The following is a 13,778-nucleotide window of genomic DNA, read 5'->3' as shown; positions in this document are numbered from 1 at the left end:
TTAAAGAGCTTATGGAAATCACCAGAGGTGGTGGAACACAACTGCTTCTGATCTTCAAAGAGGACAGAAGACAATGAGGAGGGCAGCATGTTGGTGATTTTCATTCCTAGCAAAGGATTTTAGATAAACACAAAGATTGGCATCCGACGCTCATAAAGGACAAATTCTGGGCTGAAGTGTATCGAAGCTGAAGTGTGACATTTTAGCGCTAATATTTTCCATAATGTCACACATCCAGAAAGTTCACTGGCTGATCTAGACTGGCAGGATGAACTGTGTCATGGAATATCGTGGATCATTCAGCAGCTGATGTCATGGTTAACAAGCAACATTTTTCTCACGTGTGATTTAGATGCATTAAAGAGGGAATCTATGGCTCATTGTGGCCGATTATAACCCTCAGAAGGACAGTTTTGTACTTAATCTGGTAGCAACTGATATTTTACTTTGATATTTGATATATATAGTATGATTTAGACATTCCTCCGAGGCCAGTGACATTTTAGACGAGTTGCAGACTCCTTGTGGTTAAGCTGAGCTTACAGAAATGTAAAGTGAAAGGTGATGCATGCTGATGAAGCCACATATAATTATCACCAAATTTTGTAGCTCCCTTCAGTTCTATGTTTTGATGTCTTTCCTTTCATTGTGCTGGACTGGTTGACATTACTGTTTTTGTTCACTCTCTCTCACCAAACTCGATTCCAGCTGCAAAAGGCAGCTGTTTTCAGTGGAAAAAAGCTGTGTGTGAAACACCCTGTGTACTGTGCACAATATGACCATGAAATCATACCGAATAATGATAGTAATTAACATTATTCCTACTTTCTCTGTCACAGAGAACAGCTCATCAGAACTAATCTTACACTCAGGCAGCTGCATGAGGTTTTACCAGGGTTAACGTTGTTTATTCAAAATGAGCACAGTTATGAGCCTCTTTGGTTAAATCGCTTTCTCGTTTTGTCGACGTTTTATTAAACGGTTTATATTGGTTCCCTGTATTCAATTGTTTTGAAACTGGGCAGTGATGAATTTTAAAAGGAAAGATTTTGTGATGATAGGCAAAGAACACCTGTTGGATGTTGCCACTTTCACATCTGACAGCCATTACCACCCAGTTCAAATCTCCACCCCATTACACTATTACACTGTTACCATGATACCACGATACCACCAAAGACGACAGCCTCATCAATCTTATGCTGTCTTTGAACAAACACACACACACACACACACACACACACACACACACACACACACACACACACACACACACACACACACACACACACACACACTCTCAAGGCAATTGACAGGCCTTTCTCCTCTGCACTCAGGCCTCCTCCTGCAGCGAGTTTATTATTCTTTCTCCTCTCACACGTTATGTGCTCTTTTATCTTTGAATAATGCAAGAAGCCTTTTTTCAAATCCAGTTGTACGTTTGGCACCGGCACTCGGTTTGCTTGGCTTTGCTTATAGACGTGGAGGTGCCGCGCACATTATAGGAGTCTGTCAAACCTCAAACTTCTGCCTTCCTACTTTCTTCTTCCCCTTCCCTCATCAATATTGACACACAATTTACAGAACTTGCTTCGGCTGACTTTGTGCAGGAGGCCCCACTTCTGCATCAGCCAGGTCTCCCCGTGCATTAGCATTTATAACTCTTATTTCTTACAGTAGGTTTTTTTTTTTTTTTTTACTTGTGTATTGTAATGGTGTTGGGGCAATATTGTAAAGTGTTAGCAGCGGGCCGGGTCACTGGCTGCTGCGTTGAGGCCTCTGTGTTCTCTCAGGCCTCTCCTTTCCCAGCTCCTCTCCCCTGAAGCACTGTGGGTGTGTTTAGAGCATGCTCAGCAGGCCGCCCTCGGCCACAAAGCCCTCTTCTTCCACAGTCTGAGGCTGCCAGCTGGTGAGAGTGGGCAGAGTAAGTGTGTATGTGTGTTTTGAGAGAAATACAAAATGTCCATGCTGAAAAAAGAAAAAAAAATAACGACTTTATCTACTCTTCCCTGCGCCGCTGACCTAACCAGAGAGGAAGAGAATGAAAGACACCGACTTGGATCTCAAGATTGGAGTAAATCAACAAGCTGGACTCATTAGACCCAGCACTACAGGTTTTTTTTTTTTATCTCCCCAGCAGGCAAGTAAGGCTGATAAAGCTCCTCCACTCAGTAGCAGCTTCACAGAAGAAAAAAGAACATAAAACACAAAGAAAGAATAAAGTGCTGGCTTTGGAGTTTCAGGAATCCAAATTAACTGCGGGTCATGTCATGTGAGAGCCTTGCTGCAGTAAAGCAAGAAAACAAAACGGCTGAACTACATCACCTTTCTGGAGCAGTGGGCAGATCAGCCATTCTCATGGGAACTCACATGGTCCCGATGACCCGCCCACCGTGAAAGCCTTTACAGAAAGTCGCGAGTTCTCAAGCAGAAGAGCAGAATTGAGATAAAAAGATGTGGGAATGTGAAAATGAAGGACACAGTTTCTCATCTTCTCGAGGCCAAATGACACGCTGCACACCCTCTGGACCTGGCTCAGCTGTATTCTATGAACGAGACAATGACAAGTAGTTGATGAGCATCAACCTCTTATCCAATCCAAGTCCGCAAAGAGCACCAGTGGCCACCAAGAGCGATGCATCTGTCAGCTGTCATCTCCCTTAAAGTCTCACAGTCGGGAAAAAAACCAGTCCACTTCCTTCCTCCCAGACATCGTGCAGCAGCCAGGTTTCAGAAGAAAGACATTTTGGTGCTCATCACACACTCCTTTGATTATTTACAATAGTGCTGGAATGCTGCAAAGACTGAGAGCTGCTTGAGATGCGGCTTTGGCCAGACTGACAGCCAGAAACACATTTTTTGATGCTACAGTGTCCAAAAACAATCAAATGACTTCTTTCAGATCTGTCAAAACTGCTGGTCATGTGCCATGTGGGTTCATAAAGGACACAAGTCCTCTGGCCTTTCACCAAACTCTGCTGCAGCACAGTCGACGCTGATAACAGCCTGATCTCTAACTTGTTCGGTTTTCTATCTAAAATTGATTGCACTGATAATATGTTTGAACAAGCGAGACACCAATAGTACTAGTAGTGGGGATAATAGTATTTAATAGAACTTACATTTCTCAGTCTTCATAGAATAGTGAAGCAATGTTCATAGATGGGTATAGGCAGTCCAGGGTTTCCTTTTTTTCCCCATCTAATTAAACTACAGTTGTTAAACTCTTAGAAAACATGTGTTCCTATTCTATATCTTTACAGCATGAGTCCAATATTCATTTTACACCATGTCTATTTCACTGACTTCATGGTTTCTCCGAAAAGAATTTTAACAAGATGTTGGTTCTTTTCTTACATATGTGTATATATTTGCATGCTTTTTTTTTGCCTAGTTTTATGTCTTGGTGTCAAACAAGGTAAATCCAGGTAAGCAACCTTCACATTTAGCCAACTCCACTTCCCATAGAAGCACCAGTTACTTGGTCATTGCACAGTCTATAGGCAGCACATCCTAGTAGTGCAACAAAAGGATATTAACAACATGCATAACAGAGCCAAATGTTTCCACCCACAGTGAAGAGTGGTCTGCTACCTTCTCTTTACACAGCCTAGAATATGATTATTATGAAGATGAGAATCTGCATTTAGTGTTTGGGGTAGTGAAGAATCTAACCACATTTTTATGTCTCCGTGAGCAGAGACAGTGTGTTTTGGGGTTGTCTGTTTGTCCCATTCTCATAAACACTTTGAGTAAATTTCTTCAAATGTAGCACACATTTGTTCTCTAGGATGAGCTGATCACATTTTGGTGGTCAAACATCGAGGTTAATTAGGTCTGTCTCATTTTTGTGAATGCAATGTATCAGGAACACATGGAGGGAATTTCATTACATCTGGTGCAAACATACAGTTGGACTTAAAGATGAATTTATTAGATTTTGACAGTCAACAGTCTTTGTAAACTCACAAAACACGTTTGTGGGATTAATTCAAGAATTCATATGATAATGATGACAACATTACATAAAAATGTCTAACAGGACAAAATGATAAAGTGATAAATCGGGAACAGAAGGGAAGATTGTGAACATATTTCAAATTTGGTCAAATACTGAACTGGTGACACAAATCCTTGGGGCCCACTTTGAAGCTTTAATGATTTTATAGATCTTGTGTCCTGCTGGGTTCCACATCTCTGTTTCTTTGCAGTAACATCCATGTTTCAAGCTTTGTCTGCTATCACAGCTTCAACTTTGTGCTCTATGAGAATCAGCTGTACTGACCAAGCATGTCAACGCATATAAGGAATTTGACTCTGCTTTTTGTTTCTCTCAATGAACTTAAACACTTCAAAGTCTTCACTACATATGACTCTGGACTGACATGGATGTAAACTTCAATTTGACTGCTTGGTGGGGACAGACAACCACGAGGCAATAAATCTAGTCTCAATAGAATTCTTTCCACAGTCTGGAGATTGTGGCTGTTGTCCTAAATGATAAAAACAAAACAACAGGATGACAGACATGAATGGAATGTTATTTGTGATCCACAGAGCAATAAAAGACATTTTTAGATTTACAATCTCAGCAGCAATATCTTCCAAAACCAGTGTATTCATTAGCCTGGAGAATCATAAGAACATGCTAGAAGGGTTGCACTGACATATTTCAAAACCTTGACAAACTATCTGCACAGGACACTGAATATCTAGGTTTTTCTTTTAGTAACACAGGTTAGCAAATTCTCAAAATTTGAACATTTTTTCCATCAAGAAATTGTGCAAACTTCTCTTTGTCTTTACATAAATATATCATAACCAGACACATATTTGGGAGTTCAGCAGCATGAATGTCCTGAACACATTTTGGTTCCATATGAATCAGCCCCCACATTCTGCCCAAGCTGGTTGTTGTGGTCGGCCAAACTGCGGCACAACGGACTAGATCCACTTTCAAAGACTCTGCCGCTGATCTCTGCTATTAAAGCAGACACTTAGAGTGCTATTTCAGGAGCAGGCCTGGGGGCCCACAATAACAGTGTTTCACCGTTGTGGATGGAGCTTGAAATTAAACAAACCACTTTTGAGCTTCACTGAAACGATTTCAGTGAAACGAGGAGAGGCTGACTTAATGAGGTGGATTTGGATGGATAATAATAGGAATGATATGAACTCAGAAGACGTGCTCGACTGGCTGAACAATGAAATAGGCCTTCTGACTCAGGAGGCATACGGAAGCACTTCAGAGAGGATCCCGCTTGGCTACGGTTTCAGTTTTCATTCCCCAAAACCATGATTATTCTTTTGAATTTCACCCCATCAAAACTGCACTCAGACCTCAAGGCACCACACCAATCCTCCGGGTCTATGATTTGCATCTCAGGATTTATGGCAACATGTTTGAAGATCTCCAGATCAAATGCAATATTAAAACACTGAACTATTCCTCTGGCTCCACAGGGGAAAAAAAGAAATAATTACATAAACATAAACAATCCTAATGATATACTGAGATATGATGAGAGACACGGAGCAGAATGTTGGATTGTTTTTACCTTCGATGCATGAAGCCAGTCAGGAGGTCAAGAACATTTTCAGCCACAACTTCACACATGGAACCACACAAGGGATAGATTTATTTCCTTTTGATACAGTAAATGGGTCTCTGAGAGTTATGTTGTGTTAGTCACTTAGTGGAACATTAAAAATATTGATATATGCTTGGGCTGAAAAGAAAAAAAGCATGTATTAGTTTGTTGAATGCAGCATGTCCCTGCACTGATTAAGAAGCTACATGTAACTGCTAGTAACAACAGTCCCTCCTTTTGAGAGGCGGGGAGAGACTTACTGGCCTTATTCCTGTTTGTCTTTGCCTGTCCAGGTTTGTATTGGCAATGTGGTGACTGAAAAGAAACACAATCGGGCCCAGAGTGCAGCTCTGTGCCCTTCATTCATCCATCACATCAAGAGCTTTCTGAGTGCAGAGCTCCAACAAGCAATTAATGCCACTGAGTTTAAGCGCTGCTTGCTGCTCAGTGTAAAATCCGCCTCGAGGCGCAGACCATAGAGGTCACAAAGCACTTCCTATACCTTAACTTTGTAGTGGAAACAACAGACAAGGATCAAAGTAGTGTCAACGCAAGATAAAACTTGCTTATTATGTTCTCCTTATGGAGTGCAGGTCACTATTTAGCCACTGATTGTAGAAAACCCTTGATTTCCTTCATGCAGCTGAGAAATTTCTTGTGTCCTTGGAAGAGGTGAGGAGAAGTTCAACTAAAGATTTTCTGAGGTTTGTGTCAAATCCCCACTTTATCTTTTTAAACATACAATCTTCCAAAGGTATTTGAGCAGAAGCATGTTGTCCAGCAGATCAGCGAAAGGCTGGCATCATGTTTCCTGTCTGCAAAAGAAAGCTTTACACGACAACTTTTCACCAAGAGTACTGATAGAGAAACCATAGAAAGCAGTGCAGTTTAGTGCAAAGTGTTTTCCTTGGCTCCAGACAGACGGGGCACTGTGGATGAAAAGTCCCAGGATATACCATGACATGCTGTACTTTGTAATACAAATATAATGGTATTTTAAAGGCAAGTGGGGGACAGAGTTTACTTCATCAGTTCCTCAGAGGTTAGAAAGATGTGTATAGGGGATATTTAGTGGACTATGATGCATCCATTCATACACACAGGCTCATATAAATGCAGAAGAACATTGTTTTTCTTTGACTGCTGATGACCTTCACTCAATCATGTTACATGTCTCGTTAAAGTTTTTCACACCTCCTGCCTTTGAGGCACATCAAGGTAACATAACCACCTTCATGGAAATCTGCATTTCAAGTTGAATCTGTGGTTTTGTGCTCCATAAAGTGGATAGTTTATAAAGCATGAAACAAAAACATTAACTTGGATTTGTCTCATTTGGTATGGCAACTATGGTAAATACTCTGGAGAAGTATGAGTCTTTTTCTTTACATCAAGACAAAAGCGTAAGGGCCAGGCTCAACATCTATTAACCAGGCATCTTTTCACCCCACGGCTCCAGAACTCCAGCGTGGCGTGGCTCTGCGCCACTGAGCTATAAAGACAGATGAGATAATCTGGCAATGGTGGAGGTCCACTGTGGAGAGTGTATTGTCTCTGATGAAGCTAATAAAGTCCAGTCATGCTGTCTGATCCTTGATCCTTGGCCCTGCTCCAGATCGGGCATACTGCTCCTGTCTCTTCACTTATCGTCTCCCCTCTGCCCCCTCCGAACTGTGACAGGAGGGTTTCCAGGAGCAGCTTTGATCAGTGTTTGCCTGTCATTCAGCATTAGTCACCCCAGGATAGGGGAGTCCTCTCTGGGTGCAGGATGGACCGGAGAAGCGCTGAATGGAGGAGCCCATGGCTGTGGAACAATCAGCTCTGTGTGGTACAGCAGACGTCTGGGTGTTAGCAGACATACTCTGGTGTGTGCCACATGTCTCACCCCTGACACTGTCATGAACCAATCTGCACTCCCCTTACAGCTTTATCTCCCTAATATGGCCCCACACCTCTACTAAAATGGATGTGTTGGTGAGATCATAGCTACTGCTGACACTTACACATGGTCATTTAACTATGATTTAATTGATATTTAATGAGTTTTCCAGGGCAAAACTCTTACAAATGGTGAGGGCATGCATTTATGGTCATTGCATCCAGAAGGTAAAACATACAGATTCACACTGTTTCACTTCCAAAAAATTAGCTTATTTCCCATTCCATTAGGATCACTGTACTAACAGAATGTTGTTGCTGCTCCACGCTTCTTTGAGTGCCAAGAATGACATCAGACATCTCCTGTTCAAATCTATCATCTGCCTCTACTTCATGCCTGAGGTATAGGAGCTGTTCGCATTTATGTGAGTTTAATTCGGGCTTTCATAGTGAAGCTCGAAGTTCATGAGGGCTGATAGGAGTTTTAGGAGACTCCCGTGGTTTGGATGCTTTCAGATTGAATGGGAGGATTGTGGAGTCAGTCTGTGATGGAATTAGAGGTTAAACAACAGGCAAAATGTGAAGACCTCATGGTCCATGGCCAAGGCCCTGGAAGCAGTCATGAGTGCAATATAAGTGCACACAGACACAAATGCACATGCACACACTCGATGTACACACATGCACTGTAACATCTGACACCGCTTCCCTGCTGCTCCCACCGTGTCAGGAGGGGAAGTCCATTCATTTCAGAAAAATGCCTTGTGAATCAGAAAGACTCTGAACCAGGACTGAGGTTTCAGTTTACATGGAGACTCAACGTTAACAGCTTGTGTTTGAAACCATTCATAAATAATATTTAGATTTTAAGGCTATGATAAGATGGACAGGAGCCATCGATCATGAAGCAATGTAGGCTCCACTGAACCGTAAAAGTAAGGTAACATGAAATTTGACATTGTTCATTTTTAACCGTGCGGTTGTCAAAAGTCTGAAACTTTAGCTGCTAGTGTTTTATTTGACACAATGTGATGCATTCCACTCAGTGGTAATCATATAACTAGCAGACATATCAATTATCGCAACCCTTTTAGCATTTCCTGTTCACAAACCAAAACTTGAGCATCTAGAGACAATCTATCACTAAGAGTTATGTTTTAGTATGAACACAAAGTGAAGTCAGAAGATGGATTACAGATGTGAGAAAAGTAAAATATGGGTTTTTTTGTTTTTTTTTTTAAAATGAGGATAGATCACAGAATTGGACGGGAGTAACAAAGATGAGATGAATTAAAGAAAAAGAGAAAAAGCCAAGAAAAAAAGTACGCCAAAGTGTGATATACAAGCAAGATTGAAGGGGGGAAAAGTGAAGGAAAAGTGGTGAGGTAAAAAATAGAAAAACAAATTTCATTCATATTTTCCTTTGGACTATTTTGTCAAGTCACGCTTATTAGAATTTCATGGTGCATATATCCAATCCAATCCAATCCTATCCAATTTTAATCATATAAGATGCCAATTCATCACATAAGTCCTCTCAAGACATTTTCCACTTTAAAATGAAGTACTTACAATTATATTTTTGAAAAACAACAAAAATTCTGGTGAGGTTGGTGAGGCCAGTAACTCAGACCAGAACCATGTAGCTCAGCCTGTAGATCCAGAGAACAAACTACAGGAGAGGGAAGACACAAAGTTAAAGGCATGCAGTAGTTATATATAAATGTATAGATAGTGAAAGAGAGATGAGTAGAGAAGAAATGTGCAATGCATCATGGGAAGTCCCCCAGCATTCGAGGTCTGTAGCAGCATAGCTAAAGGATGGTGCAGGATCATTTGAGTAGCCCTGACTATAATCATTTTAAAAAAGAAAAGTATGAAGCCTAATCTTAAAGTAGAGACAGTGTCTTCCTCCCAAACCCAAACTGGAAGCCAGTTCCAGGCGTCTGATAACTGAAGGCTCTGTATGACATTCTGCTTGTGGAAACCACATAATGCCAACATGGTACAATTAGGTCTTGAAGAAACAATGAGAGCCTGGTCATTAGGGCTTTGGAGAAGGATTTCAAATTCTCTTCTTGATTTTATGGTTAACCAGTAAAATGAAGCTAATGTGTGAGAAATAGGATCTCACTTTCTAGCTCCTTTCAGTAGTCTAGCCTCAGCATTTTGGTTGAGCTGGAGCTTTTTCCTGAAACAATCAAAGAGCATGACCTTTGTCTTTCAAATAGCACATCGCAGCACATTACAGAAAGGAGATTCTTTTTTTTTCTGTACAGCAACACAAACCTCCCTTTGAATACTTTTCCTAAAATGTCTTGGTGTTCTCCCTAACATGGTCAAGTACTAGTTCCCCACATTTTAATAAAAAAATGCTTCCCTCTGTCTTCTAATCTGATGCCAGAATGTAAGCAATAACATGGTGAAACCTGAAGGTTCACTTTGTTTAAAACCAGGAAGTTATCAACAAAGGGCCTTCACTGATATTAATTGAATCTGCGTTCCTGTGAGATTGGCCACTGCTGCTCTGGCCTTGACCTTACAGCAGGCTTTCCAAGACTGACAATGTATATGAGTGCCGCTCTTTCATACTGTATGTTTAGTCTGTCCGCTCCCCTGCCTGCAGCACCACCAGAGACAATAGATCCCAGAGGATAAAATGTTTGTTCTTGTGTCAACGACTGCCAGAATCCTGAAATTTTAAACTGATTCAACACGACTTGGAAAAAGAAAAACATGTTTCCTTTCTTTCCAATCTCAGCTTTCTTGACTTTCAGTAATCAGTTACTTACCACTACCGGCCGTTTCACTTCCTGAAACCCACCAACATGACATCACTGGAGCAACGGTCACATCCAATTAGATCCCGGAGCGCAACAGGAGGCCCGAACCCCCACTAATGGGAAATAGATATCATAGTTATTACCCTGCAAGGAGGGTAAATTTATTGGGAAATATCACACACTGCCTTGCTAAATGATGGAGACGGACGCAAAGTAGAGCAGGGGTCAATCTGACAGATCCATCAAGCTATGTAAAGGCCCTGCCATGACACTCCCAACATGTATTACATATCTGCTTTCTTCAGAGAGTTGGAGCTCTGGGATAACAGTTTTTTTTAGGAACCTCGAGGCCATTGAGCAACAGGCAGCCCAACAGAAACAAACCACATGTAAATCTCAGCAGGATATTGTATTGAATGTGTGTGGGCATATCACATTCTGATAAGCTCAACTGCACATCCCACTGAAGAAATACACATCCCATCTCAGAACTAAAGGTAAAACATACATAAAATGTGAAGTGAGGAGGAAGTGACAAATAAGTGCCCTTTGATTCGTTTTACAGTTAAAACACTCAACCTCCTTCCCAAGTGTAACATCTCTGTTTTCTGTCAATATTATGAAACCTGCTGCAATTCCCACACCTCAAATTAAACCTTAAATTTCACCCGTACTTTACGATAAACTAAGAAAAACACGGCGTGCTCTGTCAAGACGGTCGAACATTCCCATCTTTGTTCGGCACAGTCGCCTACCAAAGGCGCAGTCATTCAGGCCCCATTGTGAAATCCTAATAATTAAAGGATTTAGCCAATCAATCTCCCAGCGCAATTTCCTCCATCCTGGCAACAGCCCAATGGGGCTTCGAGGCAGCCTGTAGAGGTGAAGGTCACGGACCTATGGGACGTGTTCAGGAAGTAGCAGCACACAGCGCAGCCTGTAATGAATATCATGGGCGTCAGAGTAAACACAACACCACCAGTCGCAGCTCAAATCACCCTCTCTCTAGAATATTCTGCATTCCCAGCCTAACACTGCACACTCAGTTACTTCGGTGTCTGAGTACAGAGCTGCTCGCTCAATGCTGTCTGTAAAATACATCTAACTGGAGACTGCATTGTATGAATGGATAAGCAAACTAAACATAGTTACAGCATCAGAGAAAGAACTATCATGCAATCACTGGAGGCCTGGCAGTTAAGATTTGTGCACAAACACACTCAACAATAACATGAATGTGGACCACAAGCAAAAATGTATTAGATATATAGGAAGACATTAATACTTCTGCCAGTGAATAATGTCACTATTGAGACACAGAGAAAGACATAACAAAGGCTGTATGTCAGACCTGGGACAGGACATCAATCCAGCAAGTGTTTAAACACACACACACACATTTCCATTTATTTTTCTTAATCACCGATCAGACCTCCTGTCAAGTGGTTTGAGCCGCTCTCAGAGCAAATACTCAGTCAGTCAGTGAGATCTTAAGCACAATACGTCTCTCTATACCTCGCCACGGATTGTGAGCACAGACGTGAACCAAAGTCAATCTGTATCGTTCATTTGTCAATTAAACATGAAACAATATTCCCACAGTGGGCTGGTGTGCTGTAGATTCATTTTTCCACACAAAAGTCAATATGTCACATGAGGTGAAACCGTGAGAAGTCAAGGGCCGTCCTCCAGTTTTTATTCTCAGGTAAAAACAAGATGTCCCGTTTCGGACTCTGAATTTATAGTTTGTGGCCACCTGTGAGTTCAGGAGTCTTCTATCAAAAGCAAAGAGCCAGAGGAGAAAGAAAACCCCAAAACACAAAACTATTTATTGAGACAAATTCAGAGCAGAAAGGGAAATATTTGGTTAGCTCGGCGGCAAGCGGTCGGCGGTGTCGGAGCAGTCCACAGTTGAAGTAGGGGGGAACAGCCGGCCCTTTGTTTGCAGACAGAATGGTGCACTCCGTGGGGTCACTGCAGGGGGCCCAACATCACAGACACAAGGACACACACACATTCACACACACACACACACACACATACACACACATAGACGATTGCCTGCACATGCATGCACACGCACACAAAAACCATAACATTCCTCTGCTTCTATGAATGTTTTATTAACCATGTGAATGGGTCACAGAGTTACACCCCCTAGCATAACTACAGTCTCCATAGTCACACACACATAAACACACCCTCGCTCTTTCTCACACTCACACATGTTCTAAGTGGATGATATTCACATGGTGGGATTCTTGGTTCTTCATAACCCTCCAACCTGTGTCCAAAAACCCAGTAGCAGGCGGTTTGTGTTTTATTGGACACTTATCTTGTATCCTGGTATCAGCCTGACTGCTGAAGCAGGGAATTCTTTGCCACAAACAGGCATTAAAGGCTTAGTTTTCTCGAATCACAAGAGGGCATATTTTCCCACTTAACTCTTGTGGGATTTTAGCTGCTAATAGTTTTGGTTTTGTTTGCTGCCACTGAGATTTGTGCTCCTTTGGTTGTGCAAAAGGCTTTGTTCGCGGTGATCGCAGCATTGAACGCTCAAGTGTATTTCCAGAAACAATGTCATGGTCACTTTGGATTATGTATAGACTTCACTGCAAATTGTGCTCATGTTTGTAGCCCTTGCGAAAATTTCCGACAGCTTGTTATGTGGATTACGCAGAGAAAGAGATACATAGGATTCGTTTATGGAAATAAATGCTGCTGTCGAATGAAAGGTTTTCAGTGAGCCGAGCACCACAAACAAAATTCCGATCATCTCAGCTGTATTGAGTTGGACGCAGAGGATTGCAAGATTTTGAGATTTCCAAGTTTCAAAACTTGACCAAATAAAAGTACCCCCTCTTTCTTTTTATGAGCACAAGACATTGCCAGTCAGTCCGGCCCACGTACATGCACAGCACTGTTCTTTTTGGACAGACCATAACAACATCAGTCACTTGAAGGATGACTGGCCAATGCTTAATCCATACCAAATTCCCTGTGCCCACACACAAACATCAGTCCGACCCCCACTGCTCTGCTCTGGAACCAGAAAGTCTCACCCAACACGATGTAAAGGTGTTAAACTAGGAGCATTTCCAGAACCATCAGTCGTTGCACCACACACACAGACACACACACACACACACAGGCATGTTAATTCCTCACACTCCTCCATACCCCCACAGAGAGAAGAACACAACTCCTGTTTGGTTTGGACGGCCCTACGAGGGGACCTCCATGTTGAACAAACTAGAACACACCGTGGCCCTGTAACACAGCCCCAGTAGTCAGATACAACAGGCTTCACACTTCAGTGCTGCTGGAGAGATCAGCTCACGTCTCTCAAGACCTGGTTTATAAAACAATCCTCACCATGATAAATCACATTATATCCCACAAACCTTGAGTCGGGGTCATGCATAAATGTTTAAGTTATGTCTCTGTCAGTTCTGTGATGAATTGAGCTGCGTATTATGATGGCTGCGATTCCAGTTTTCATTGCAATATGATTCCTGGTTCTGAA

The sequence above is a fragment of the Amphiprion ocellaris genome, chromosome 16 (genome assembly GCF_022539595.1).
Source record: "Amphiprion ocellaris isolate individual 3 ecotype Okinawa chromosome 16, ASM2253959v1, whole genome shotgun sequence".
Taxonomy (NCBI): Eukaryota; Metazoa; Chordata; class Actinopteri; family Pomacentridae; genus Amphiprion; species Amphiprion ocellaris.
The sequence above is the reverse complement of the archived record's forward strand: the minus strand, read 5'-3'. Positions refer to the sequence as shown.